Below are 25,140 nucleotides of genomic sequence, written 5' to 3'. Positions count from 1 at the left end.
TGTGTCTCTGACTCTCCATAAACGCAGCCAGGAACAATGACCCATGGGATCCTCCATCTTTCTGGAGCCCCCTACCCTGATTCTTTCTTATCAGGGTAGCTATCTACCTCCCCCCACCTTTCCTTTTCCTCCTCACAAATAAAGTGTCTTCCTTTTTTTACATTTTGTCCCTGTAATTGTTTTACTGGGGCTGAGTTTATGAATCCCAGAGAGCTTCCCATGGGCAGTGGAGGGTGCTCATCCCCCAGGTGCAACACATGTCAACTCAAGGAGTGCACAGTTGGAAAAAAACTGTATCAACCATGAAAATCTAATCTGAAAGACAGTGGCTTTTAGAGGTAAATAGTTGACCAATATTATCTCTCATTCATTAAAGTGATGATTTCCCAGAGCTGAGGATTAATGACCCAAAAATTCTTTTCCTGGGAAAATTTGTGTATTAATTTTATAAAATGCCTTTAAGTGCTAGTCATATCTGACCTCCTTATTGGAGTCTTCTACAATCTAAACTGGGATAAAGTCCTACATATAGAAGGTAAAAAAAGCAGTGTACAGACATTTTCTTTCATGTTCATCAAAATAAAGAAGAGCCTTACCTTTACACATGAAGTCACCCATGGAAATGGATCTTTCATTTAGAGACACATTCATCTGACCTGTGGCTGAGCTCTTGACAGTTATCTACACAGACTACATCTGTCACCAATAACAGCATTTTGTCATCTTATCATTTGGACAAAGAACATCAAGGCTCCTTAAGTGGGTGATGTAAAAATGATTTCATATTTTGAGCAAGCAATTACTTTTTCTTATTTAAGGTCTTGATGTCTACTTTCTTTCTGGATTTGGTTGCCTGATAGCTCATGCAATGTGTCCATTTATTGAGACCCAGTGTCTCAAACAGGTTCAATCTTGAAATTCACTTTTGGTGCTATTTATTATGATGATTTCATTCTGCAACTGCTCACCTGCTTTACAGCTTTTGGCCTCTATACCTAAGACCAGAGTATTCCTTTGAAGTATAATTCCCTTACAATGGAGTTATTGAGAAATCTGTTCTTCCTCCAAAGTGCACCAGAGCACTTACCTTCAGGAAACCAGAATTATTTGTTATAATACTTAGGATGAAAAGATTGCATGAATGGATCATAATCTCTAACATATCAGATCAGTGTAGTCCCATCCCTTCAGAGCCTGCTTAAAATCCATTATTCCCACAGTTCACACTTCTATTAGGAGCTCTTAGATATTAATTGGCACCTGAAAAAATAGACTTATCTACTTCGATCTAGGTTGAAGCTATATCTTAAAGAGTGTGCTTCCTTCCAACAAAATGATGTATAACAGAGGTTAAAAATCCTCTATTCCTTTGGCTCCAGGGTTCAGAAATCACCTGAGAATGCAATATATTGTGAGTGAAACTTAGAAGATATGCATAAGTGTCCTCACAGTGGGCTCACACACAGACCTAAGGAAGTGGGGTGAAGGCTTCTTTAGGAATGTGGGGCTGTCATATTTCCCAAGGAGCTTCATGCATTAGTGTTAATTGCTGTTACCATTCCCAATTCTCCAGAGGAGGGGTTCTACACTGCCCTTCTTCTCCCTATGGAAAGCTGTTCTGCTACATCCCTCTCCCTTTCAAAGTGCCATTGAAGACTTAAATTATTCTAAAAGGTCATAGAAGCCAGTCAGCCTCATGAGGTTCTAGGATGGTCTTCCAGAGCCCAAACCTAACTTTAGTCTTCATACTCTTAGTGAGTCATGGTCCTGCATCCTCACTTGGTGAACCAAGCCCATTTGCATCTTTGGCTGTAGTACCTCCTTATCTCTCCTTCTGTAGGCAAGTGAGCTTGATTCAAACCCTAGGGTTACAGGCAATGAGCATTGCAAGTGTCTGTAGATATCTACGTATTTTGATGGTGCTATTTACATTCCAAACATAATAACATCACATTATTTTAAGATTTTGCTTAAGATTTAAGAGTCAAAAAAAAAATGTCTACCTGAACAGAGCCTTATTATCTACAGAGAGGGAAAAGGAAAGTAAAAGGGTCTTCCAAAATCCTTAACAGAGAATTGTTCATTTTTTTATTTGTTGAAATTTTTAAGATTTATGAAGAAAGAATCACTTTTCAACTTTCGGGCATGTTCTTTAAGACTTCACAATGTTGGGCTTATAAACAATGTTAGCTAGGACATGGGAAAATTAAATACAGAAGCCAAACACATGAAGATAAGTGCTTCTTTCATGATAGTGAAAATAATTGAAAGGGGAAACAGATAAAACCATGTTAGCAGTTGAAGACTTCAACATGCCTCTCTGAGTAATTAGTAGAATATACAGAAAACCTATAAGGATAAAGAGTACTTGTAGCACTATTAAACAGTCTAATTGCCATTTATTGAATGCCACAGTCAATAGTAGAACACATAATAATTTAAACTATACACAGAACATTAACTGAGATAGAGTACATTCTAAGCCATAAGACAAAATTTGAAGTGAAAAGCAAAGTATATTCTCTGACAATAGCAAATTCAAATAGAAATTTAAAACAGGAAGTCATATCTAAAATATCCAAATATTAGAAAATTAGCACATTAAGCAAACTGTTCCTACATGACACATGAGTCACAGAGGAAATTTAAGAGAAATTGTTAAATGCATTAAATTGAGTAGAAATGAAAATAAACATATGAACATTTGTGAGAGAACACAAAATGCTCCTTAGAGGGAAGTTTAGAGCATTAAATGCATGTATTAGAAAAGAAGACAGGCCCCAAAACTGACACTGTAATTTCTAACTTAAGAAATGAGAGAAAAGGCAAATTAAACCAAACAAGCAGAAGGAAGGAAAAACAATTTTGTAAAAACATTTTCCTAATAGAAGAGCAGGGAACATTTCAGAACTGATTTCATGAGGCACACATTATTCTGATACTGAAAAAAAAAGCAAGACCCCATCATGGAAAGAAGAACTGTAATGCAAAAACCGTAAAGAACAAAGATACAAAATTATTAACAAGATACTGAGGAATTAAATCAGGGATTGTGAAATTAAATGAATATTTGAAAAATTAATCAATGTAGTTCACCATATCAACAAATTAAAGAAAAATACATAATTGCTTCAGTAGATGCATGTCATTTAACATCTATTCATAACAAACACTCTCATTAAATAATTTACAGATGGATTCTTCTTCAGCCTGATGTCAGCTACAAAAAATCTCTATAGTTATTATATTTAACACTGAATACTGTGACAGTTAAGCTTTATTGTCAGTTTGTCTGAATTTAAAGACTCCTAGAAAGGTATTTGACTCAAGGAATTGCTTGACTCTTTGGTATGTTAGACCACTGATGTGTGTAGTTGAATGTGTTATTAGGGGGTGTTGCCTAGTGGGGGAGGGGGGAGCTGGGTGAAAGAATCATGAGATATGTAGAGAAGAGTCACAAACTCTGGGACCACAGATGAGTCACAGAAATGAGGATGTAGCATTTGCACTTATTGTCCTCCTTGGTGTGTCTATGTATATCTGTGTTTTGGATAATGTTTCTTCCTTCTCCTTTACCTCACTCATTGTTTGGGTTTGCTCATGAAGAATATTTTTCAGATTAGTCCAGAGTTGCAGAATATCCAGACAGGATTTTGATATTCTAGAGTGAAATGACATCCAAGATTAGTAATCCAGTCCTGATGAGACAGATAGTGCACTCTAGTTGTGCTTTGTTTTAGATGGGACCTTTTAAAGAGAAGGGGCTATTAATACGAGAAGTAAATGTGTTGATTTGGAGTAGACAAAGGGGTGAAGACAGCATGTCATTACCTATTTTTTTGCCCAGTGTCTACAAGTTTCTCTCTTGCTTGAGGCCTCCGAACTCAGGAGAGGCTCAAATATTCTCGGCATCCATGGAATCAGGGCACAGGTTCTGTCACCGATATGCTCTCCTGCCAGAATGTGGCACCAGGGCCATGGATGCAAAGAGGGAGTAAATGCCCAGAATTAACCTTGGTGAGGCTGGCATGGAGCTCAGTTTCCAGACTCAGTAATGACAACACTTCTAGCAATGTTCAAACCCCAGGAAGCATTAACATCATGCACTACACTGTTTGGACTCAGATGAGACTACAGCAGTGTAGTCTCAGAACCAGTCTACAGAACCAGCTGTGCAGAATGATTTGTGAACTTTTCTCAACATTGCTCAATCCCACATCTAATTCTTAGAGCTTATGTGAGTTATTCAGCCTCCCTTACTAAAATGTATATCCTGCTTAAATTAGCCAAATTTTGCATCTATTGCATACAACGATGATACTAGTTAAAGATGATGAATTATACACACTTGGAAAGTAACAGGGCTGGCACAATAAGCTTTTGTTTTTCTTTTCATTTTTCAGTTTACATATAACAGAAGGAAGAAATGCCAGGTTTCACTTTTTTGTTTATTCATCTGATTTTTCTCTAGAAACTTAGCTCAAACTATAAACATAGGAAGAGACCTTCAAAGAATGATTCCCAAAATTAACCCTTGGTCTTCCTGGGCATCAGTGTCCCCTGACTCTCCACTCTGTGTAGATTTTCCTCCGTTTTGCCCTACACAAGGATGACTCATCACAGAGAAGTAGGACAAGGACTTCAAGGCTATTGGCAATTGCCTCCCTGGACAGTTTCCAAAGCCAGTCCTCTGTCCCTCCCAGTCAATTTTCCTAGTTTAAGCACTTAGAGCTAGTTTAAAAAATATATATTGGGTTGCTTTTCCAGCTACCTTTTTTCTCCACAAAAATCCTAGTAGCTCATCCTGTCTCCATTCTCTCTCTGTTTTTCTCTACCACCTGAAACCCAAAAAGAAGCTACCTAGATTTATAGAGGCAGGTTATTCTTGAAAATGATCATCTAGTTTTTCTACCCCTAAAGCCCTTTGGGTTTTCTTCTTATTTTTATTTAAAGATGAGATACACCTAATTTCCTTTCATCAAAAGTTTCTTTTCTGACCTACATGATAAAAAGGTCCTTGGCATTTATGAAAAATATACCTCAAAACTATTGTTAACCTATGACTTGTGTAAATTCTTCAGGATGCCATTTCCACAGATGATCTAACTAAAAGTTTGGATCCTTCACTTACAAAATATTTTAACATAATATTCAGACACTATTTTTAAATTAGCAGATTCAATTTCATTTCTCTGGCTGATCTAAGGACTCATGAAAAATTAAGATAGTGGGAGAAAGAGAAGTGAAAGAATTTGGAATTTATGTAGAAGGTAAAACTGATGTTACTTATGCACCAACCTGGCTTTCATCAGTAAATTCTCTTACTTAGTCCCTGGCTTTTCTCTTGGTGAGTTGTGCACACATTTCTTCACCTCATCTCCCACTCCCTTCTCTCTAATTCTCAGCTCTTGGTACTCACTGGCCATGGCTGGCACTTTTTCTCCTAAAAATATCTCTGCACTGGCTGGTGTCTATATTGGGACCCTCTTTGGCAGATACTCTAAGGTTCATTCTACATGTTCAAAGTTTTGCCCACATTCATTTTCTTGGCAAGACAATCAAAATCATCCTAACCTCTGCAAATTTGATTTTCCTAAGTTCATTTATTTTTTTTCTACAGACTTTTCACTTTCTAATGCATCTTAAAGTTCATATGCACTTTGCTTATTATTGTGCTTATCCATCTGTTCTCAACAGTTTGCAAGCACAATGAAGAAAAGGATTTTAGTGTGTTTTATTTTCTCATCCATCACTAGCTCCTAGAAAATTCATGGCCTGCATAACTGCACAATGAAATGTTAATGGAGGAATGAAGAAATGAAGAAGCATCTTTTTAAAAAATTTGCCACATTATCCTAGAAATGAGACATACTCAAATACCAAAAATGTACATTTACCTATATAGCTCAGCTGAACTTTGTTTGCTTAGTGATTTTGTTTCCATTTTCTTCATTTTTGTACATATCAAAGATGATGGTCTGCATTCATAGAACTAGAAAAAATTCAAATTTTACAGCATTTTTTCACTCTTTTCTACATCTTGTTATCCACAGATTGAGATACTAGGTAATAAAATATCTTATACTTTATAAGGAAAATTAAGGTGAAACTACAAGTCTATTCATGAGTGAAATAATCCAGACTCTAATTTTAAATATGCACACATTGCACATTATATAGTGAGAGCAGCAGCATCTTGCTTTTGACTCACAAAGGAAGAGGGTTTGCATTATGACACAGCTGGAAGATTAGTTTTAGACTCAGAAATCTAGAGTGCAATATTGACTAAACAACTAATCATTTACTTTTACATGATTAATGTGAACACTTTAGCCTAATGTATATCAATAACTTGAAAAACTAACATTAGCTAATGTATTGTCATATAAACTTTTTAAAATGAGATGTAGGTGCTTCTGTGACTTTAAGAAAGGAGGAGTAGGAGGGCCCTCATTCCATCCGTGAGTGCCTGCAGATCCCAAGAACAGCTCTGTGGCCCAGACTGGTGTGGCTGCAGGCAGATCCTAGCCGGAACACCACCCCACAAGACCAGGAGTCTGCCCAGAGAGGAGCGGCAAGGGGCACTCAGGCTCCCACTTGAGGCCTGCCATTCCATCCCTAAGTGTGAGCAGATCCCAGGGAGTAGCTGGGTGGCCCGAACCAGTGGCTGAGGGCAGAACCCAGCAGGGGATACTCCCTGACCCCAGAGGCTAAGGCACACCAGCCCAAGCAAAAGGCCCGCCCAGAAAGGAGCTGCACGGGCACACGGGCATCAGCCAGAGGTTCACCATACCATCTGCCAAAGCCAGGGACCCACCTGGAGGAGAGCTGTACAGGTGCACAAGCAATACCCAAAGGCTTGCCCCTATACAATTGATAAGTGTGAGGAGAACCTAGCCAAAGCCAGTGCAGACAACAGAAACTGGGATGCACAACTGCCAACCAAAGGTCCTCCCAGACAATAGCTACATAGGGGCCCCAGCGAGAAACACACCTAGATACCATCCCAAGTGTGATCAGGCCCCAGCCAGAAGCCCACCCAGACAACAGGTCAGCTGAGGGACCTAGAAGGCCACCACTATGAACCCAGGAATTGCTGCACTGGTGAGAAGCAGAGTAAAGGCTGCTCTGTGGCTTGCTGAGAATTCAAGACCACTGGGTGAGCAAAAAGTTGCCTCAACAAAGACACAGCAGGCTGCATCTGTTGAAATGAGAAGATGCTTAAATAAGTCCCAAAACTAGACATCCAGATCACCTAAGGGAACCCCAAAGGGCAATGAGATGGAACAATTTGATACTCAACCACCTGGACTCCCTGAATGGGCAATGAAAAGGGACCTGGAGAAAAATGAAATCTGAAATAATTTCCCAGATAACAGCAGAGATTGTGCCCATAGTATAAGACAAGATTAATAAATCTAGAGTGGACTCAGATAAAAAAATAGAGGCATTGAGGAATATAGTGGAATTCCAACATAGGAAACAAATGGAATCCATAAAACAGATGCAAACAGATTTCCAGGAGACTAAAAACTCCATTGAAAGTTTATGCAGCAGAATGAGCCAATATAAGGATAGAATTTCAGATATAGAATATAGGATTACAATTAGTGACCAAGAAAAGAAAAATTTCTTAAAAATAGTAAGGGACCATGAAAATCAATCCAGCAGCTGCTAGATGATCCAAAGAAGAATAACATCAGTGTGACTGGAGTCAAGGAAGAAACAGGAGAGAGTGCAGATGACATAAAAAATCTCTTCACAGAAATAATGGCAGAAAACTTCCCAAGCAGGGGAAAAGAGCTTGACATACAGATAAGTGAGGCATATAGGACTCCAAATAGCCTTGATCAAAAAAAATCTACACATAGGCATATAATAGTTATGATTCCAGAAACCCACAGAAGAACAAAATTCTACAAGCAGTTAGAGAAAAGAAACAAAACACATACAATGGAAAGCCCATCAGAATCACAGCAGACTTCTCAACACAAACCCTCAAGGCAAGAAGATCACGGACATATTTCAAGCCCAAAAGGAAAACAACCTCCAACACAGATTGATGTACACTGCGTAACTGTCTTTCAAAATTGATGAAGAAATAAGATAGTTTCATGACAAAGAGCACCTTAGGAACTTCATGAATACCAAAATAGCACTCCAAAAATTTTTAGTCAAAATCCTAGGAAAAGACAATGAGGATCATAACCCCAGGAAGCTCAGCAGAATGAATCCATCAGGCACCACAAGAAATTAAACACAAAGGGGGAGATTTAACAAAAAGAAAAAGTCATGACAAGGATATGTCAATACATACAATTATAACCATCAATGTTAATTGTCTCAATTCACCAATCAAAAGAAATAGACTAGCAGAATGGGTCAAGAAGCAAGATCCAACAGTATGCTGCATACAAGAAACACAATTAAAAAAGAAACACATAGACTGAAAGTCACAGGGTGGAAAACAATAATTCATGTGACAGGAACCTGAAAAAAAGCAAGACTAGCTATTCTTTTTGCAGATCAAGTGGATTTCAAACCAACACTGATTAACAGAGACAAAGAAGGAAACTACAGCCTTGTAAAGGAAACAATCCAAGAGGAAGAGAGGACAATCATTAACATATGTGCACCAAACCCTAGTACTCCCAACTATATAAACCAAATACCAACAGACATGAACAATCATATAACCACTAATACAATAGTAGTGGGGGACCTCAATACCCCACTCTCACAACTAGACAAAAAATAAACAGCAAAATACTAGAAATCAAACTCTTGAACAAATGAAATTAACAGATGTTTACAGAGTGTTCCACCCTACAAAATCAGAATACAAATTCTTTTCAAGTGCCTATGGGTCATTCTCTAAAATAGACCGCATACTCGCTCATACAACATGTTTAAGTAAGTGCAAAGGAATTGAAGTTATCCCTTGTATATTGTCAGACTATAGTGTGATGAAATTAAAAATCAATAGCAAAAGAAACCACAAGAATTTCATAAACACATGGAAACTGCCAAACACACTTCTGAATAACCAGTGAGTCACAGAGGAAATTAAAGAAGAAATCAGACAGTTCCTACAACTAAATGACAATGTCAATACAACATATTGGAATCTATGGGACACAATGAAAGCAGTCTTATGAAGAAAATTCATAGCAGTGAATACTCGCATTAGGAAAACAGAGAGAGCTCCATTACATAACCTGATGCTGAACCTTAAGATTCTAGAAAAAGAAGAGCAGGACAAACCCAAAGCTCACAGAAGGGAGGAAATTATAAAGATCAGGGCAGAAATCAATGCAATGGACACTAAGAGAACAAAGCAAAAAATCAATGAAGCCGAGAGTTAGTTCTTCAAAAGAATAAACAAAATAGACAAACCCTTAGCCAACCTTATCAGAAAAAGGAAAGAAAAGGCCCAAATCCATGCAATTAGGAATGAAAAGGGTGAAATTACAAAGGATCCATCAGCAATTCAGAGCATCATCAATACCTACATCGAGAATGTATATGGCAATAACCTGGAAAATACAGAAGAAATGGACAGATTCCTAGATGTGTGTGAATTACCAAAGATGAACGAAGAAGACCTAACAATTATAAATGACCCACTATCAGTCAATGAAATTGAAAATGTAATTAGAAACTTACCAACTAAGAAAAGCCTGGGTCCTGATCGCTTCACTGCTGAATTCTACAAGACATTTAGAGAGGAACTACTGCCACTACTGTTTAAACTCTTCGATGAAGTACAAAGGGAAGCAATATTCCTGAATTCATTCCTGGAAGCAAGCATCACCTTGATCCCCAAAGCAGAGAAAGACCCAACCGAAAAAGAGAACTATAGGCCAATCTCACTAATGAACATAGATGCAAAAATCCTTAATGAGATACTGACAAATAGAATGAAGAAGATCATCAAGAAGATCATACACCCTGAACAAGTGGGATTTATCCCAGGGATGCAGGGATTGTTCAACATATGCAAATCAATGAACGTAATACACTATATGAATAGAGCCAAGGACAAAAACCATATGATCATTTCAATAGATGCAGAAAAAGCATTTGAAAAAATATCTGACACACATTCATGATAAAAACCCTACAAAAAATTAGAATAGACAGTCTCTACCTCAATCTCATAAAAGCCATCTATGAAAAACCAACAGCCAACATCATACTAAATGGTCAAAAATTGAAATCCTTCACACTAAAATCAGGAAGAAGACAAAGATGTCCACTAACACCACTCCCGTTCAATATAGTTTTGGAAACATTAGTCACAGCAATTAGACAAGAGAAAGAAATAAAAGAAATGAAGATGGGAAATGAAGGAGTCAAATTGTCATTATTTGCAGATGACAGCATACTCTCTATAGAAGACCCTAAGAACTCCACCAAAAGTCTTCTAGACTTAATAACCAAATTCAGTAAAGTAGCCGGATACAAGGTCAACATACAAAAATCAATAGCTTTTCTGTACCCAAAAACAGACACACTGAGAGAGAAATCGGGCAATCAATTCCTTTTTATTGTACAATAGCATCAAAAACCCTGAAATACCTAGGAATCAACCTAACAAAAGAAATCAAAGACCTCTTCTCTGAAAACTATAGCACTCTGAAAAAAGAGATTGAAGATGATATCAGAAAATGGAAAGACAACCCTTGTTCCTGGGTAGGAAGAATCAACGTAGTGAAAATGATCGTACTTCCAAAACTGCTGTATAGATTCAATGCAATCCCAATTGAAATCCCAGCAGCATACTTCACAGACCTGGAGAAAACAATCCAAAAATTCATTTGGAACAAGAAGAGACCTAGAATAGCAAAAGCAATACTAGGCAATAAAGACAAGGTAGGGGATATCAAAATCCCCAACTTGAAAGTATACTGCAAAGCTACTGTGATAAAAACAGCATGGTACTGGCAAAGAAACAGACCCAAGGACCAATGGAACAGATTAGAAGATGCAGAAACAACTCCAGACACACTCAGCCACCTCATCTTCGACAAAGGTGCCAGACACCCTCACTGGAGGAAAGATAGCTGCTTTAATAAATGGTGCTGGAAAAATTGGGTTTCAACTTGCCAAAGATTAAAACTAGACCTATATCTCTCTCCATGCACTAAACTAAAATTGAAATGGATTAAAGATCTAAATATTAAAACAGAAACACTAAATCGGCTGGAAGAGAGGTTAGGAAGAACTTGTGAAGACATTGGTATAGGAAAAGATTTTATGAACAAAACCTCAGTTGCCTGTGAACTAGCACAAACAATCAACAGGTGGGATCTCTTCTTGCTAAAAAGCTTCTGCACAGCAAGAGAAACCTTCTACAGTGTGAAGAGACAACCCACAATGTGGGAAAAAATTTTCGCCTGTTGTCCCTCAGACAGGTCTACTATCTCGAATCTATAAAGAACTTAAAAAAATCAGACCTCCCAAATTTAAAGACCCAATCGAAAAATGGGCATCTGAAATGAACAGACATTTCTCAGACAAAGAAGTAGAAATAGAAAATAAACATGTGAAACAATGTTCAACATCACTGGTCATTCAAGAGATGCAAATGAAAACAATGCTGAAATTCCACCTCGCCCCAGAAAGAATGGCTGCCATCATGAAATCAACCAATAACAAATGCTGGCAGGGTTGTGGGGAAAAAGGAACCCTACTCCACTGCTGGGGGAGTATAGATTGGTGCAACCACTGTGGAAATCAGTATGGAGATACCTCAAAGAACTAGGACTGGAAGTCCCATTTGACCCAGCTATTCCCCTGCTGGGTACCTTCCCCAAAGAATTAAAAGAATCATACCACAGTAATATTTGTTCACCCATGTTCAGAGCAGCACAATTCCTGATAGCTAAAACTTGGAAGCTGCCCAAATGCCCATCAACTGGAGACTGGTTAAAGAAAATGTGGGGTTTTTTTTGTTGTTATAAAATGGAGTATTACACAGCCATAAAGAACGAGAAACTAGAGATATTTATAACTAAATGGATGCACATTGTGGCGATGCTCTTAAGTGAAATAAATAGGAAACACATGTGTAAATACCGAATAGTTTCTTGGTGTAAGAAACTGAGAGTGTAAATAAGGACTAAAAGGTATAATAGATAATGTGAAATAGGAAGAAAAGGTGCAAAGGGAAGGGGAAATGAGAGGGGTAGGGGAAAGAAAGAAGAGAATGGAATTAATATGAGAAAAAGAAAAAATGGAAACAAAGTCTTTATAGATAGGGAAGGGTGGAGGGGTTAAAGGGAGGGCAGGGGAATGGGAAAAAATAAGAACCAAGATGGAAGGCCAGGGATATAGCTCAGTGGTTCCCCCGCCGGCCTGGCAAGCCAAGGACCCAAGTTCGATCCCCGGTACCAAAAAAAAAAAAAAAAAAAAGAATCAAGATGGATTATGTAAAGGTGCAAATTTCCAATGATGAATGTCATTTTATTGTATACCTTAAAGGTACCAATATAATAAATAAATAAATAAGATATAATTTGCATAACAGTGAAATGAATGAATTCATTTTGCAAGGGCTGCAAGTTTTGTGTTGTATATAATCTCCGCCCAAAACAAGATTTAAAAGATTTCCAGGCCCAGAAACTCCATTCGTACTTCATGTTCTTTTCCATCCAAAATAATTCCTTGAAGACTACATCTTTCTGGTTTTTGTCTCAGTAGATTTCGTCTTCCTATTCTTATATTTCATATAATTTTGCAAAAATGTGATACACATTCCCCCTTTTATCCCTTAATACAAGATATTGAAGAACCATTCATGTTGTTGCTTCAGTAATATTTTTCTCTTTTATTACCATTTGTTCTCTTTTATTATCTCTTTTTATTATTTTAGTTCAGGAACATGCCACATGTTATTTATTTGTTTCCTGTTGGTGGCTATATAAATATATGAAGAGAGTAGCTGTAAACATTCGTGTTCAAGTCTTTTTGTGGACAGATGCTTTAATTTCTTTTGAGTAAATATTACAAGTAGAATTTCTGGTTCCTACAATATACATGTGTTCTCTGTGTGGATGTAGATATATATGTAGAGACAGAGACAAGAACTGACTTGGCAAAATACACTAAACAATATGCCAACTTGCCTGAGCCATTTTACATTCCCAACAGCAGTATAAAGCAGTTCAAGTTGTTTACATATTTGCCACAGAATTGTCAGTATTGTCAGTTTCTATGTAGTGATTCAAGTAGGTTGAAATTATATCTAATTGTGATATTTTTTCAGTGCAGAGAATCAACCAAGGGCCTTTACATTAAGGTATAGCCCCAGCCCTTTCTGGGGTTTCACTAACTCGCTAAATTACTCAAGTTGGGCTGATGATCCTCCTGCCACAGCCTCCCAGAGTGCTGGAATACAGGTATGGGTCACCATGCTCGGTGATGGGATAATAATTTTTATTTAACGTTAAGTATCTTTTCGTAGTGTGCTTCTGGGTGATTTTTATGTTTGTTTTTTTTCTGCACAAAATATCTGTTTAAACTCTTCCTATTTTTATTGAGTTTTTTTTGTCTTTTTAATTGATTTGTTAGGGTTACATCTATATTTCAGTTATATTTACATTCTATTATCAGAAATAGAAACATACAGATTTATACATAGGCATATAGAAAATATTTTTATCCCACTACAACTTAATATTTCTTTTTCTTTACAGTTACCTTCAAAGAGCAAAAGTTTTGAATTTTGATAAAGTGTCAAATAAATAATTTCTCTTTTATAAATAACACTTATCTATCCTCTCTAAAAAATCTTTGTGTACTCCAAGATCTTAAGGATATCCTGCTGTTTTCTTATGAAAATGTGGTTACTTTAGCTTTACATTTAGATTTATAATCAAGTCACAAATTATTTATTGTGTGGTATAAGATACAACTATTTATTAAAAAGATCTTCCTTATTAAATTGCTTTGAAAACTTTGTAAAAAATTTGTACAGATGTATCTAGATAGGTTCTTTTAGAAATACAACACTTCCTTGATTATTATAACTTTATAAGAAATCTAAAGAGCAGGCAGCATAAACCCTCCAAATTAATAATTCCTTTTCAAGTGAGTTTTAGCTATTACAAACCACTATGAAATATTTGAGGCCAGAAAAGAACCACTTGGAAGGATTAGAGGGAACAAAGCTGAATACAGTCACCCCATGGCATCTGTAGGAATTAGTTCCTGGACTCCATGGCTCCCAATCTAAGGATTCGTAAGTCCTTTATCCAAATGGCATTAAGAGGTGTCATGTACATGTAACAAATCCCCATAAGGAATGTAAACATTATGTACTAAACACATGTACTAAAAAAATAATGTTATCAACAACCACAACAAAAAATACTTCAAATCTAAAAATAAACATAAGGAAGAAAAAACTAGCATAATATTTTCATATAACCTACTCACAAACGCCTGTATATGTTTTTTGTTTTGTTTTCATTAGTTTTAGGGGTTTTTATTGCTGTTGTTGTTGTTTGCTGGGTTTTTTTGAGACAAAGTTTCACTGATTTGCTCCAGACTGGCTGGACCCTACTCGGTAGCCCAGATGAGCTCAAATTCTTGAGCCACTAGATACAGTGCTCAGGGCATCTTGGCTCTGTAGTGCTGAATAATTAGCCCTAAAATAAATGTCACTTTGGCCTTGCCTAACAAATCTGAAAAACAAGATCCAAAAGGATCAAACTTATCCCAAGTAATTTAACTGCATCCCAGAACAAAGCTCATGATTATTTAGAGTAGTACAAAAAAATGCACTAAAAACAATAAAATTCACAATGTATACAAAGGGGCATGAAAATATGACCAATTTTAAGAAGAAATAAAATGAAGGCCAGTAGACACAGATTAGAACTATGGGCTCAATTCCCCACAAATGGGAAATAGCTTTTTAAAATATTGCCTTGCTTATCTTGAGCCTGAATGGCCACCAAAAAAGTATTATAAAGAAATTTAAAATAATATTTAAAAAGAGCTGGAATAATGTTTTTGCTGATATTTTTTAAAACATTATTAACTTGCATATATCACATTTTCATTTTGTAGGCTTGAGTAAATCATTTTATCTCCATAAGCCTTATTTTATTCATATATAACCTTCAGATAATGATATCTCCTTCATAATTTTGTGTGAGAAAAAGCAGCTATGCATTTTGAATTCTTAACCTAGGAACTAAATCTACAAAACAATCAAGAAATAATAACCATTTTAAAAATGAATTTTATGTATAGATTTCATTACCTGATATATATTACTGTGCTAATGTTTGAACTTGTTTATTTTCTCTTTTCTCAGTAGAGCAGGAACTTTTGCTTGTTCATTGATATATTCCCAATGCTCACATCAGTGCCTGGTATACAATGTGCAAAAATTGTGTTGTAGAAGTATGTGTGGCCATAAAGGGATAATACAAGGAAGTCTTGCAAGGAAACAATCCTATAATATGATTATAGTTGTTACACAAAGCTACACACATGATAAAATGACATCAAACCATATATGCATAAATGAGTACATACAAAACTGATGAAATCTGTAAAAGCTCTGTAGACGTTAGAGATGTTTCCTGATTGTGATATGTATTATAATTATACAAGATGTTTCCATTGGGTAAAATTATGAGAAGGTAATGGGATCTCCCTATACATTTTTCCCCCAATTTCCTGTGAATCCATAATTATTTCAAAATAAAAATTTCAAAAGTTGTTAAACAAATGAATAAGTCAAAATTGGCAGGTATATCTTTAAAATGGCATGCTAAAAAGGAAGAGGTAAATATTTAATAATATTTAGGGTAGTGTTTTGGCTCTTGTAATAAAGAAGGATTTATTTTAATCTACCTTTCTTTAAATTCTTAATGAAAACAAATTAACATCAATTTTTCATTTGTTCTTTTATTTTTCCTTTATCTATTTATCCAGTCTCATACCACATGAAGAAGCCTTCACATAATCCTTGCAATGGAAAGACAACTGTCCTCCAACTGCAGTCCCCTAAGGTGAGCCCCTAGTTTCCTCTAAGGTGGGGTGATCTCCATGGAGCATAGTTTACCATGCATATGATGAGGGAAGCTGCTTGGAGATTTTCTGATAAAAATAGCCTCTCTAGAATACTATAAATTCTATAAAGCTCCTGCCTCCCTTCTCCCACTGCAATAGTCTACCTGTCTTGCTTAGCATTTGAAGCTCACTGAAACAGATTTGATTTGTTCTGTAGCTCCTTTGCCTAAAGGAACTATTTCCCTTGGTGCCACCCACCTGAAACAAAAAGAGATGCTGGAGGAGCAGGGCCCCTAATGCCACTGCACAACCCAGGCTGTGACTAACTCTTTCCATTCCTAAAAGGCATCTCAGCTTTCAAGTATTAAATGGTATTTATTCATTTTAATGAAAAACAACCTCCTTCTTTCTCCTTTATGCTGCCTTACCTGACAGCCATTGGTGACCATTTTCAACAGCCTATTGGAACAAGCAGCTTCCAAAGGTGTTGGTGATGGTGCCACAGTGAGAAGCAAGTGTCAAAACCAATGTCTAAGAAAGAACTTGATAAAAATAAATAAATAGGGAACCAAGAGATGGAAGGAGAGGACAGGGAAAGAGGGGAAGGAGAAGTAAAAATAATTAAGACGTGTTCTGCACCAGTACCAATTCCCCCATGATAAATGTAATCATTATGGACTGCAAACATGTACTAATAAAAATAAATGAATAGACAAAATAAAGCACATTTTAGCAAGACTAAAATATCTTAAATTGATGAATTTCCTACATATGGAAGCTCCACACGATGTACTCATAAACCTCACGGAATCAGGAGCTTTCCCACAGCAAAGCTCCAACCCTCTGGACCTCCAGTGGAGCCCAGAAGGAAAGAAAGACTTCTGTGGGCAATAACTCTCCTCTTCATACTCTATCCCTACCCTACATTTTAAACCTCCCAGGTGTTTGTCTGCTTTCTCATTATTGCTCTGAAGGTAAATCTTACTGTATGCATGTTCTAAGCTGAAAGAGTAGCATGGATAAGAGTTTTTGCCTCTAAAAGTTTCAGGAACAAGGTGAGTTTAGCTTAACTGGCTGTGAGGATGTGAGGCAGGTGGCTAACTCCTTGGGTGGGGACAGAGAGGACAGCCATCATAAAGACCCAATGTGGCTGGACTGTTGAGAATGAGTAGAACTCAAGAGAGGTCTGACCTGAGTTAGAGATTCCAAGAGACCAAAAGCAGCAAGAGTTTCTATGATGATGCTCTTTGTTTTTGTCTTCTCAGAATTTCAAGTCCTGACCTATTCCTTTTGTCTCATGTTGTATTGAAAGGGACTCCTTTCCACTCCAAAAACTTTGATGCCAATAAAAAGTGAAAGGATTTTCCCTATCACATAGGAGGTAATGGCAGAACTCCCATGTTCTCCCCTTCCACCTGTTCTTTCCATCACCCCAGAGCTAAGCACTCTCACCCACTGGCTCCTCTGTGATCCCCCATCCAGCATTCTCTCTGGCTCACAGATCTGGGTGCAGGCTCAGCTCCTGGTGGCAGACAACAGAGGACACAGCCCTAAGTCTTCGGTCTTTTCTTCCCACTTCAGTTTCCTTTCAACTGTATGTCCTCCTCCTTCCTCGTTGAAAGTCTAACATATTTTATGTAAATACTTAACAATCTAATATTTTGACAAATAATTCTGATGCGTATATATAATATTGCTTTGATACACATAAAAGAATTTCTCTTGTTGTCTTTACACAAAAGTTTGTACAAACCCAAAGAAATAATTTTTCTGCACATTCATGAGTATGTCGAAGACATTGGGAAACAATGGTACAGTGCTCCTGCATATTGATCAAGAACAATGATACTGTATATCTAAGAATGGAAAAGAAGATCCCCTTTATGGGCTCATAAGGTTGAGTATAGTCCACTAAAACAGCACTGCAGAACTATATTGTTGAAGAGCTAATGAGAGGTTTTTGCTAAAGAAACAACCCTTGTCAACTGCCTGGTAGACACTACTTTATTCAATTAGTGAGGAAGAACATCATTAGTAATGGGATAAAGTGAGGTCATACAACATCTGATAGAAAGGAGAGCTCAGCATTGCTTCTGGGCTACTCCTACAAGCTTTCCCCTCACTGGGGAAAGATACTAGATACCCACAAATTAAAAGATGAATGGAGTATTTTGGCTGTTTCAGGAGATTCAGTCCATGGTTGGCTGGCTCCAAGGCAGAAACAGCATGGTGGAAGGGCCTAGTAGAGGAAGCTGCTTACCCAGTGGTGGATAAGAAAGAGAAAGAGAAAAACAGAGACAGAGAGACAGCCCTGGGAACAAAAATACACCCTTCCTGCTCATGCCTCTAGTGACACACTCTTCTGGTCAAGTCCCATCTCCTAACAGCACATTCAGTTATGAAGCTATCAGTGAACTAATCCACTGATGAGTACAACATCCCCATGATCCAATCAACTTTCAAAAGTCCCACCTTTGAACACATGAGACTTTGGGGTGACATTTTAGATATAAACCATGACAAGGCATAACCTGTAAATAATTATAGGGAAACATCAGGAAAATCCAAACTGAAGATGCACAAAATAACTGGCCTACAGTCTTCAGTTTCTTTTTCTTTTCCATTGATTGATTGGTTTTATGTTTTTATAGGACTGGCAATGAACCCCAGGGCTCCATGCATGCTAAAGAAGAGCTCTATCACTGAATTACACACTCAGCCCAGGTCAGCCATTTTTGTTCCACCCAGGCCTTCACGAGGGAGTGTAATTTCTTCTCACCCAAAACCATCCTCACAGAAACATCCAGAACAATGTCTGGCAAAATATCTTGGCAATACATGGCTTAGTAGAGTTGATATATGAAATTAATCTTCACAAGGCTTATATAGCAGGTGAAATTGACCCTGAAAAAGAGCACAGCATGGAAACTTCCTTACCCAAAGACCACCAAGCATCATTGCCATGCATACACACCTCTGCATGCAGGATGGCAGGACACTGAGGCTTACTGGAAGTCATCTCACAGCAGCCCCAGGAACCCTGGGCTCTTGTTTACCACCAAGGGGCAGTCAGTAAATTCATACATCACATGGGCTCCAACTAAGAAGCTGGTTCTTCTATGTACTTCCAGAATTAAAGACTGGTGGGAGCCCCTCTTAAAGAGGATCCTCATTGTGATCCAGAGGAGTCACATGGGTATCTCATCCTTTAAACTTTTAGGAGTTTCCAAAAGCCTCTCCTGACTCTGCAGTAACTTTTCCAGTTTTTGCCACACTGCAGGCATTCCCTTTTGTTGACCCAGTGAGTATCATGCAGTGAAACATTTGGGACATGATCACAAATCCCAATGCTTATAAAGGTCAGGATGGGGACCTGCTGTGGCTGGTAGGAGTTTTGCAGAATGTGGCAACCAGAAAACACTTCTAAAAGGAGGCTTGGGTTGTTGTGTCATGAGAATGTTAGCACTCTGGTGCTCCATTGTCAGATTATTCAAGAGAAGCTGGTATTCTGGGTCCCTATCAGGAGATCCTCCTGATTTTAAAACTTTCTGATGTTAGGTGGATGTGGAGATGCATGCTGTAATTTCATCTGGGAGGCTGAGACAGGAGGATCTCAAGTTTGAGCCCATCCTGGCCAATTTAATGAGACCCTGTCTCAAAAAATTTGAAGGTGTTGGGGATGTAGCTCAATGTGAAGGCCCTAGGTTCAATCCCTATACTGTAAAAACAAACAAACAAGCAAATAAACAAAACTTCCTGATTTCATCTTAAATATTAGAAATTTACAAGATTTCAAACCTCAACACATGTCTGACCACCAAGCTCAGACTGTGGACTGTGAGTGTGTGACTTCTATTTTAGGTGGATTTTGAAAAGTGTTTTAGGTTGTTCATGAAGTATTTTTCATTCTCAATTAAAACTTCAAGTTTGTAAAGTAAATGTGATTTATTTTGCTTTTTTTAAATCAACTGAATTCAGATGTTCAGATTCTATCCTGGGAATTAACAGAAAATTCCATTATAGTCACTTCCAGGGTCCCCCTGTCCCTGCTGAGGTGTGGCCAGCTCTGTGGGGTGCCACAGACATGCATCCTTAGCTCCCTCCCATTCTTCAGGCATACACAGACCTCACATTTCCTTTCTGAATTTTTTCCTCTCTGTTTTACTGGTTTTCTGAAGTCCTCCATGTCTGATAGCTTATTCGGTAGCTCATGAATTTAGGAACTCCTGAATTCTTCAGGATGCTTGGCAGGAACAATTACATAATTTGGGAGATTGATATAAAATAAAAATGTGAAGTCTCTTGTTTAAAATATATTAAGAATTTTCAAGATGGCAATGATAGACCATCAAAATGAGCTTAGGGTCTCCTGAGTTCCCATGGGTTCTCCTGAGTGTGGCGTCCTGCATGACTACGTTGTCACAAACCAAGGAAGGCACCCTGAGCCTTTGCTTTTCACATTCAAAATGTAAGCTAAGTGAGCAATGGCAAATCTTACCTACCAGACTGAGGTGGGGCATAGAATCGAAAAGGGACAGCATTGCAAAATTTAGAAGGCAGACAGCAAAATTACCTTACCAAATTTTCAATAGTGGATCCAGGTTTAGACTTCTAAACTATACACAAGACTACAAACTACAAATTTCATAAAACAGAGAGAGATTTGCAGTCTACACCAGCCAAGCCACAAAAGACAGGTTCTAAAATTCAACACCAACACACTCCATTTCCTCCCTTCCTGGCTTCCAATCTAGCCAAGAGGGCCTATCAGATGGGCCTTTGAACACTTTCTATCTCTCTCCATCTCTACCTCTATCTTTAGCTCTAGCTTTCAATCTTTGTCTCTAACTCTGTCTTTCTCCATGTCGTGGTAGTATTCTAGGAAGTGGAAATGGATCTATCTCAGGTCACCAAACCCAGACTCCCTGGCCTCCCAATGCAGCATAGCATACAGAGGAGAGCAGGGGGAGCATGTGACTCCCTTCCCCCTCATTCCCTTCCCTGTCTAACTCTCCAAGCTGTGGGTCCTCTACTCAATTTCCTGGAAGTCTGGCCTCCTGCTGAGCTATCCTGGCAGTCTGTCCTGAGACCAGACCGGAGGGCAGATGGGGCAGTTTTCTTCTCGGAGGCTTCCGGCAGTGAAAAGCCCAGTACTCACCCTCACAGAAGAAAGCTAGTTTCTGACCGCCATGTGAAAAGCACAATTAATATTTGGAGAGTTTGACATCAGGTGTTTGTGCAATCACTGGGGCGTTGGAGGGGACCTGAGGTGCCAGGTGTATGTTCTAGGATTGTGAGCCATTTGCAATAGACCAGCATTCTTTGCAGCTGAGCTCTCTCATTCTTTCTGCCAAGACAGCTGCATTTCTCTCTTGCCCTATCCCTCCTCTCAGATACTGACAGCTAGCAGGATGCATGCCTGCTGTTCCCGCTCTCCTCAGACACACACACCACCACTGCCGCCACCACCACCACCACCACCACCACCAACAACAACAACACATTTTTAGTCACAGACTTTGGGAGTTTAAATATCCAATCTCCTCCCTTTTAGAGAAAAGAACAGGAAATACAATCAACAGAAAATGTTCCTCTAGATACAGATGGAGCAAGACCTTAAAAATCATCAGATGCAAGGACTCTTTCAGCCCCAAATCCCTGAAAGTCCTCTAGGTGTCTCTTGTGTGATTGCACGCGTGCTTGCATGCGTGTGTGTGTGTGTGTGTGTGTGTGTGTGTGTGTGTGTGTGTTTCAGGGCTTAGGAGGAACTAAGGCCAGCTCTGCAGGCTGTTGAGAGGAGTCTCCCCCACTCAACACTCCCACAACTGCCAGCTAGGTTTGGCCCAGCACTGTCATGCTTTTCCTCTGCTCCCCTCCTCCCTGGTTCTCATCCCAGCCCAGCTCCCTGTTCCAGCCCTTCTGCCCTCTGACCTCACAGGCTCTGGGCCCCTGGCTCTGTGGTTGAGAAGGAAGGAGCAGAGACAGGAGCCTGTGCCAGATTCCAAGCATGGTGCTGACAGCCCCCAGGGAGTCTGGAGGGACCTTTCTGTTACAATTCCAGGTCTGAAAAGCAGTAGACTCATAAGTGGCTAATAAGTGCCAGCAAGAAAACTGAGCAAGTATTCTGTTGATAATGTCCTCTACCCACTGTGCTTTCTACCTGTAAGAAGCTGAATTATCTGGGGGACAACGATGAAGGATACACAACAGAGATGAACAGAATGATCTAAGAAAAATGAATGAGAAAGGAGAAGCAGCAGGGTTTGCCATCGAGGCAGGGAAGCCTGTTGGATCAAGGACAGGTAAAGGACCGGGTCACACTCATACAGAAGGGACTGGTGTACCAGTTCCAGGTGGGAGGAGGGAGCCAGCAGAGGAGGTGAAGGGACCCATCACATGGAGTAAGGGTCTGCTGTAGAGTGAGGTCACTGGTAATCGTGTGCTTCAAAGAATCAAAGAAGAGGTCTGGAATGATCTGCTCACCTCTGTGATCATAGTGAACATCCACACAGCATTTACCATGTGCAACGTGCTGCCTTAAGTACTTTACTTGTATTAACTCATTTGAACACCTTTACAGTCCTGAGAGCTAGGGATCACTAGGCCCAGGGTTAGAGATGAAGTCCTGAGATAGAAGCTAAGGAACCCTCTGTGCTAGGCAGGAAAAGCGGCCCCATGAAGATGAGCACATCCCAATTCCAGTACCTGTGAAAATGCAACACCACCTGACCAGGGAGAATCCAGGGTGTGCTGGAATCAACTGCTAATCAATAGATCGTGACAGGGAGCATTATCCTGGATCATCTGGAGAAGCGCGGGTCCTTCCAAATAACAGAGGGAGACAGGATACTCAGGAGTTGTGACAACAGAAGCAGAAGTTAAAATGATGAGATGATGAAAAAAGAGGCCCAAGCTGGAGGTTGGAGACAGCCTTTGGAAGCTGGAAAAGACTGGGAAAATGATTCTTCCCTTCCAAAAGCCATACAGCTGTGTCTCAGGTGAGACCCATGGTGGGCTCAGACCTACAGAACTGTAAGATAGGAAATGTGTGTTGTTTTAAGGCACTAAATGTGTGGTAATGTGTTACAGTGGCCACAGGAAAATCACACACTCCCCAGCTTGTCAGAGAAAGTGGCATCCTCAAAGTCCAGACTTTTCCCCAGCTACGCTTTTCTAACACCTTATTGCTTTACCAAACTTATAAAACAACCCATGTGCAGTTCAATCAATAGTTAACTTCAGTCTTAGCCCTGCCCTTTATATCGCACATGCAAAATATTTTTAATAAAACATAATAATGTTTTACTGCAAGCAGATTTTATTTAAAAATATATCTAAGACTCATAGATTTAATGTATCGTTTAAAATTGTGTTTTATATAAAGAACTGTCATTATTCATAGAAGCCCAATTTGTTCATATACTTAGGGGTTTTTATGTTCCATTTTGTAAACAAATCGCTAAATTGCTAGGGCGGGCGCCTGGGTCTCTATCCCAGGTTGGGGCTGCATCTAGGGGTAGAAATTGACCCAAACCAGGGCCTCTGTCCCTCCCACCCTGCCGCGGCCAATCAGCTCCCGGGGACCGCCCCCTCGTCGCACTCCTCACGGCCTGATCCTTTCCACGTCGCCCAGCCTCCGGTCCACCGTCCGGTCCCTCCTCCGCGGAAAGCTCCTTCCACTGGGAAACACCTACTGCCCGCCCCTTGCTGGTCCTGCCTGCCCCGAACCCGCGCCGCAGGCAACAGCGGACCACAGGGTGAGTGGCGATCAGCGATGAGGTCTGCACCAGAAGAGGCCTGCGGTGACAAAGGCCACAGTGCGGGGGGCGGGGTGTCCTGTGGGGAGAGGTGGGGAGGGTGGGGATGGGACGGATGGGGGGCTGTATGCGTGCCTTAGGGTGGCAGAGATGTTCCAGGGGTGCTCCTTCCTCCCCGTGTCGCTTCTCTGCTCGACATCCATCTCATTGTTACTTCTCCTGCTTGCCTGGAGGCGGATGACTCCCGTATTCTCTTGATATTTGGTTTGTGCTCCGCAGGGAGCCTTTGGGATCGATCAAAGGTGAAGAAGGTGAGGTGAAGCTTTCTCACCTGCTTGAGGCCGGATTGAATTCTTCTAGGACAGCTCTGTCTGCTTAACCCCCACCCTAGGTAAAAGCCCTCATGTCGCAAGTGCTCTAGGCGCCCACGGGGCTCTGATCGCTTCTTCTGGGAGACTTCAGGGAGGTGGCGGTGGGCGCACGCCGGCTTCTAGAGAACCTTCCTCGGGAAGGTTTAGGGTTTAGGGCTGAAGCAGCCAGTGCCAGATCTGTTTCCAGATGATAAACAGCAGGCCCTGGCCTCTGAATGCCCCAACCTGCAGGGGAGGGAGAAGGCCTTAAGGACAACACAGGAGAAAAAAGATCTTTGTCAACTGGACTCTCATGGAGACTTGGAAGATGTACAGCTCTTATCTAGACATAAAGAACAAATGTCTGCGTCTAACTGACCAGCCATCTGGCCGTTTTTCATCCTCCAAAATATTTATGTATCGATTGATTGCATTGCAATAGTTTTCTTTTTCGCTTGGTTTTGCTTTTTTAAAAATTTGTAAATGAAAAGAATATACAACGTGGAAGAGCAGATGAAAGGATAATGAAGTGAATGCTTGACCATCTTGTAGGTCAAGAATAGGTCGTTGTAACACCTTAGATGCCGCAATGGGTTAAGGGGGCTCATTCCTCCTCCTTCCCTGAAACAGGACATCTGTCAAGGCCCTTGTTGTGATCAGACCCTAGCTTTTCTTTATAGTTGTATCACATCTGCATGTGTCCAAAAATATGTGTTAATTTTGTTTATTTTTTTAATGTTCATACTAATGAATGTTGTCCTGTACATATTCTTAAATTTTTGAGACTTTTTGTTGCATCCTTCATTTTCATTGTTTATGACTTAAAATTATATTTTAATTCTTCTATTCTAATGCTCACAGGCATTTAGGTTATCTCTAGTTGGGGGGGGGCTGCACAGCTATGTGACAAATTACTGCTAACACTTAGCAACTCAAAGCCAAAAGAACCCAAAGCAAACAAAACAAAACTCCTTTTCTTGCTGTTATCTCAGTTTCTGCAG

General features: G+C 39.5%; 1 protein-coding gene and 1 long non-coding RNA gene across 4 annotated transcripts in view; one reads left to right on the top strand and one right to left on the bottom strand.

Moving 5' to 3' along the window:
- LOC147828957 (uncharacterized) overlaps positions 1 to 25,140 on the bottom strand; it is a 43,717-nt gene that overhangs the window by 6,990 nt on the left and 11,587 nt on the right. The window lies entirely within an intron of this gene.
- Positions 23,625 to 25,140, top strand: part of Tcaf1 (TRPM8 channel associated factor 1) — a 45,889-nt gene continuing 44,373 nt past the window's right edge. For 2 of the 3 annotated variants that reach the window (XM_004860481.4, XM_087207620.1), the window contains exon 1: positions 23,626 to 23,789. The gene's annotated coding sequence lies outside the window, so the exon portion shown is untranslated. Of the gene's footprint in view, positions 23,790 to 25,140 lie in introns of all 3 variants that reach the window. The other variant, XR_015449909.1, reaches the window with a different exon arrangement.

The sequence above is a fragment of the Heterocephalus glaber genome, unplaced genomic scaffold (assembly GCF_053883595.1).
Source record: "Heterocephalus glaber isolate CG9 unplaced genomic scaffold, H.glaber_assembly_v1.0 deba00000818, whole genome shotgun sequence".
NCBI lineage: Eukaryota > Metazoa > Chordata > Mammalia > Rodentia > Bathyergidae > Heterocephalus > Heterocephalus glaber.
Note: the sequence above shows the minus strand (reverse complement) of the source record. Positions and strands in the feature narration are given on the sequence as shown.